Here is a 6361-nt window from a genome sequence, read left to right on the forward strand (position 1 = left end):
AGATCCTACTCCATTTAGGGGCCTTGGCCTGCTTCCCGCTCCAGAACTGAGCCCGAGGGACCCATGGAGCAGTGGATGCCGCATCCGCAGCTGAAGGGAGACAGGTCCAGCTCTGCACCTTGCCCCTCTGTCTCCCCGCTACGAGAGTGAAAGGGAGTCGAGTGGCCTGCCTGCCCTTCTGGCATGAGAGGCCTGGCACTCGTGCGAGTGCCCGATGCCTATCAGGAGGCACAGTGAGGTGGCGGAGCACAGCAGCCCCCGCCTGCAGCGTTCAGTATGAAGAGTGTTGAAAACCAAATCCTGGTCAGCCTCTGGCGTTGGAAGGGAGGTTTGAGATTCCTCCAGAGCAGAGCAGTGGCCACCCGAGCTGTGACGCGGTTAGTGCCACAGATGACCTCAAGGAAATGCCCACTGCAAACATCAGTTCCCCACACCGCTGCCAAGGCCCTGCACTTAGACACCAGTCAGAGTGGGCACGGGAAACACTGCAAAGAGAAGGGAAAAGAAGCCCTTCCAGACTCCTGAGTCCTATGTCCCCTTTGACAGTTGATATGTCCTTCCAGGTTTTGTGTTGTTACAAATTTGTGGCAGACATAACACTCTCCCTTCAAAGGTAGAATGTGGGGGCCAGGCATGGTGGCACACACCTGTCATCCAGCAACTCAGGAGGCTGAGGCAGGAGGATGGCAAGCTCAAAGCCAGCCTCAGCAACTTAGTGAGACCCTGTCTCAAAAGGACTGGGGATGTAGTTCAGTGGTAGAGCACCCCAAAATTCAATCCCCAGGACCAAAGTTATTTTTTAAAGATCTGCAGGTGTAGCTTGGTGGTAGGGTTCCTGCCTAGCATGTTAAAACCCTGGGTTTCATCCCCAGCCACCTCAAAAATTAAAAAAAATCTAACACTGGTCCACTTTTATGCTTGAATATAGCCCTTGCTTCTCTAAAACTGACATGTCTTGCCAGGCATAGTGTGCACACTTGTGATCCCAGTGAGGCGGGAGGATCCCGGGTTCAAGGCCAGCCTCAGTAATTTAGCAAGGCCCTGACAACTCAGTGCCCCTCGCCCCACCTATTTGGTTTTTTGGTTTGTTTCCAATTTCTTAAGCCCATTTCTGTCTACAAAACTAACATCTGCTGAGCTCTTAGAACACTTTATTTTATAGAATGAAGTGTTGCTGATTCCAGGACCAGAAAAGCCAATTAAGATCCCTGAACCAGGGCTGGGGGTGGGTCAGTGGTAGAGCGCTTGCCTAGCATACATGGAGGCCGTGGGTTCCATCCCCAGGACTAAAAACAGGGCTTGAAGTGAACTTGGTTTTCTGCTTCACCAATTTCTTCCTGGGTTCTTGTCTAGCAAATTTGAAAAATAAAAGGGCTGGGGTTGGGGCTCAGCTGTAGAGCACTTGCCTAGCACATGTGAGGCCCTGAGTTCAATCCTCATCACCACATAAAAAAATAAATAAAACAGATATTGTGCCCAACTAAAAAAAAAACTGAAAATTTTTTTAATGCATGAACAATAACAGAAGGCAAGAGTGAACAAATTTATTAGGTCTTTTTTTTTTTTTTTTTTTTCAGTGTAGAAGAGGAGATCCAATTCCCTCAAAGCAAGGGAGGAACTGATAAGTTTCCCACCTAAATGTACTAACCTAGGGACACTGGGCTAATCATTTATCTTCCAGGTGGGGGTACTGACCAAAATCCATGCAAAACAGGTATTAGAAAAGTGTTAAGGCTATTGGCCGGGTCCCTGACCCTGCAATTGACCTTTAAGCCCTTGGGTTTGAATTTTACCTTAATTTCTATAGATCTACCCCCACTTCGGTTTTCCCACTGCTCCAGGACAAAGTTGGCTAGAATGTTTCTCCAGGTAAACCCCATAGAGTGATTTGAAAAAAAAAAAAAAAAAAAAAGTTGAGGCCCATTTCGTTCCTTGCCTGACCATCAACTATTCCTACTCAGTGCCCCAAGAAAAGAAAAGACTTTGACACTTACTAATGGATATTCGGATCGTTCCTACTTTCCCTTTTCCAAATAACTCAAGGCTTACAGCGGGATGAGGCAGGAGGATCACAAGTTCCAGGGCAGCTTCAGTAACTTAGCAAGGATCTATCAAAATAAAAATTGAAGGGAGGGAAGGGCACAGGGGTAAAAAAGATGGGGGAATGAGATGGACCTTACCCTAGGTACATGGATGGCACCAATGGTGTTGCACTACTTCATGTACAACCAGAGAAGGGAAAAATTCTGCTCCATTTGTGTTCAATGAGTCAAAGAGCTTCCCACTGTCATGTATAACTGATTAGAACTAATAAAAAGAAAAAGGGAATTAAAAATTAAAATAAAAATTAAAAAGGGCTGGGAATGTGGCTCAGTGGTAAAACAAAACACCCCTGGGTTTGATCCCCAACACACAAAATAAATTTTACTTTTTAAGCTGTAGCAGGAAGCCCAGGTCATGCCAGAAACGTCATGAGCCTGAGCCCAGTGACTTAGAAAATGTCTGACTCATGGAGAATGAATCTGAAAGCATTTCTGGCTTTAAGAGCACTAGCTGCAGGCATTGAAGAAGGTAAGGTCTAGGGGTAAAGACACAAAGGATTCCTGCCAACTAGAAGCCAAGGTCGTAAATTAGAAAGGAGCATTGAAATTTTTTTTTTTTTAAAGAGAGAGTGAGAGAGGGGGAGAGAGAGAGAGAGAATTTTAATATTTATTTTTTAGTTATTGGTGGACACAACATCTTTGTTTTGTATGTGGTGCTGAGGATCGAACCCGGGCAGCACACATGCCAGGCAAGCCCGCTACCGCTTGAGCCACATCCCCAGCCCCTGAGCATTGAAATTTAAATAGGACTGGGGGTGTGGCTCAGGGGTGGAGCCCACGCTTAGCAAGCACAAGGCCCTGGGGTCCATTCCCAGCTCCACAAGAGAAAAAAAAAAAAAAAAATCAGAGACCTGGGTCTTTACAGACCCTCCACTGCAGGGTCTCAGAATTCTTGACACTCAGTAAGACCACACAGAACACAAGCAGGTGTTCCAACTTAACACTCCAGCGAGAGGACAAAACCTCTCAGGCAGCCCTACAGCAAGCCCTTGTAAGGTCACCAGGACAAACCCACCAGCCATGCCCCTGATCCCCCAGTGCAGACCTCAAGGATTTCCGTCAGCCCAGGCAGGTCACATTCCTTGGGTTCCTGGATAATTTGACTCTGCTCCTAACCTCTAGATTTGTAGGGAAAGATGGAGTTTTCTCCTGAGTGCCTTAAAGGCAGGCAAGACCCTAGCTATGCTGAGCTAACTGGCTGTGGCTTGGGATAGATGAGCCTCATCCAAGGTCATGTCGGCCCCACAGGTCCCTCTCACTCCATTTGAATTTGAGCTAAACTGGAATGTTATCAATGGATACTTTAATTTATTGCTTATTTAATCTTTCATCAGATTAGAGGCAACTGTTGGATTTTAACAGCCACAAGACTTTTTTTTTTTTTTTGGATTGAGGATTAAACCCAGGGGCACTTAACCACTGAGGCACATCCCCAGCCCTTTCTATATTTTAGAGACAGGGTCTCGCTGAGCTGCTTAGGGTCTCACTAAATTACTGAGGCTGGCTTTGAATATGTGATCCTCCTGCCTCAGCCTCCTGAGCCACTGCGATTGGATTCCAGGCGCCCTCTGGGACTGAGTTTGGTAAATTTCCAACAAGACCAGCCAGGTCAGAAGATGGATTTTCTGCACAAGGCCCCTGTCTCCTCCGTTTCTGCTCAATGCAGCAGAGACCTCCCATCACTCAGATGCTCTTCAGGTCCTTCCGTTCCTTGCCCTCGGATGACTACGAGACACATGGCTGCTGGGTGCAGTGGCACGCGCTACCTGTAGTCCCAGAGACTGCTAAGGTCCAAGTATGAGGATCTCAAGTCGCAAGCTGGCAATTGAAGGGGAACCTCGGCAACTTAGCAAGACTCTGACTCAAAAGTTAAAAAGAGGGCAGGGGATGTAGCTCAATAGTAAAGTGCTTCTGGGTTCAACCCCTGTCACCAAAAAAAAAAAAAAAAATACAGCTGCAACTGCCCTTTGCTGTGCATTAAACAGCCGTAATCTTAGTGCCAGGTTTGTCACCAGCTGAGAAAATCCCCTTTGGTTGCAAAAATCTAGTGAAACTGGAGAAATCAAGAAGTGACACACGCACTGGAATGAACTGACCCACGTTAGTGGTTTCTCAGCCTTTTGCATTTTGGAGCGAGTGGCCTGTGAGGGCTCGGCTCAGGCCCCCAAGGGGACAGCAGTCAGGAAGGACGATGTCGGTCAGTCCTGGCCCACATGTGACTGGAAATTTCAGCTATGGTTATCTGGGAGGAGAGCCGGGCCCACAGACCGCCTGGACGACCACACAGCAAGAGCCACTTCCCCTAAGGTAACCCCGGCAGATGGCAGGACCTCCCACATCCTCTGTGGTTGGAAGGGAACTTCCCTGGCCTCCTGCCCCGTCCAGGAGAGGGACCCAGCTGCAGGTGTGGCTCCTTCCCAGATGGCTCGGGATGGAGCTTCTTGAATGTCAAGCAGTGTCTACAGCAGAGAGAATGTGGGGAGCGACCTTGCAGTGCCCCACGCCCATGCCCCCTGCTTCTGTGAAGCTTCAAACCCATCTCCAGCACGGAGAGAAAGCACTGCGCTCTGAGCACCGGACATCTCATTTCATGCCCTCAGCGGCTTCCATCTCACAGCGGGGGAGGCTCAGACAGGGAAAGTGACTTTTTTGAGAAAGCAACCAATGCACCCAGGTCTTTCTGATGCCTGGGCCCAGCCCCTTGCCACTGTGCCACACTGCCTCTGGGCAAGGCCACCCCAAGCTAGCCATTTCCAACCCCAGCCCTCCTGCTGCCCTGGAGGTCTGAGTTCCTGGTTAAGGTGCCTGATGCAGGAGGCCTCAGGGACCCTGAGTGGTTAAGCACCCTGTCCCCACTGGAAATGTCACATGCTGGTGAAAACAGTTTATGTTCTGGTTTAGAGAAGACAGCACCATGCCCCAAGGGGTCAACAGAAATGGCCCCTCCAACCGGCTCCACCAGCAGCCTGCTCCAGCTCAGAAAATGACTCTACTGTCCCCAGCTGCTCAGGCCAAAACTTCGGGGTAAATTTTGTCTTGTTTTGGTACAGGGCATCGAATCCAGGAATACATAACCACCGAGTCACATCTCCAGGCCCCTTTTTTATTTATTTTGAGACAGGGTCTCATTAAGTTGCTTAGGGCTTCCCTGTGTTGCCTAGGCTGGCCTCCAACTTGCCGGTCTCCTGCCTCAGCCTCCTGAGTTGCTGGGATTACAACATGTGCTACCTCACCAGGGGCACATCTTTGACTCTGTATTTCTGCACCTCCACATCCCATCCTATCCACCTTCAAGTCCTGCCAGTGAGTATTCCAACACCCAATGTTCATGGAGCTCTTGCTATGGCAGGAGCAGCCAAGGACTCCTTGCTGTCCCCTCTGGAGACTGTCCTCCACCATTTCAAACCACAGCTCTGCATCCTTCTAGTACTTTCCACAATAGGTTATTGTTGGAGTTTGGCTTTGCTTGCCTTGGGCTGCTTCCCAGTGCGCACTAGGCACCACAGGGACAGAGCTGTGTCTGTTGGCTCACCTGATGTTCCCAGCCCCTAAAACTGTGCATGACACTCCGTAAATTCATATTGGACAAGTGGCGGATGGATCTAGCACAGAGGCCATTGACCCTGGAGTCCGAGGAATACTGTCACTCTGGGGCAGTGTGCTCAATACTGCGTTCAGGCATGACATCTCTACAGTACTTTTCAGGTCTCCCTGCCTGCCACCGGCGCAGGTGTGGCCACAGGTCACGCCTCCAGGACCTTAGGCTGGGGTCTGCCTCCGCCATCTCGCTGGTGTATCCTCACAGCCTCTGCCAGCACCTGGGGGCATTTTCCCGGGTGGTATCTGCCTGTGGGAGTCCCGCAGGTGTGTGTTCCTTCCTTCCTTGACATTTACCCGGCAGTGCCACATTGTTTAAGTGCATGTTCTTGTCTGATCCTCACAATACCCAAGCACGGCTGACGTCACTGTCATCCTACAGGTTAGGGACTGAGGCCCAGAGGGGTTAGGTGACTCGCCAGTGGCCGTGCACCCTGGGAGAGATGGAGGCAGCCGGAACCAGCGCGCAGCGTGCGTCACCACCGCGGCGTGCAGCTGGGGCTGTGCGTCGGGGCTGTTCCCTCTCCGGAGACCCCGGCGTGCGCCCCAGGCGGCGGGCTGGGACTACAAGTCCCGGCAGCCCGGGCGCGGCGCGGACGTGGGCCGCAGCCGGGGCGGGGCTTGGCGGCTGCACACAGACTGCGGCAGCTCCGAGCCGCGCC

This window comes from Callospermophilus lateralis, chromosome 7 (genome assembly GCF_048772815.1).
Source record: "Callospermophilus lateralis isolate mCalLat2 chromosome 7, mCalLat2.hap1, whole genome shotgun sequence".
NCBI classification, from domain to species: domain Eukaryota; kingdom Metazoa; phylum Chordata; class Mammalia; order Rodentia; family Sciuridae; genus Callospermophilus; species Callospermophilus lateralis.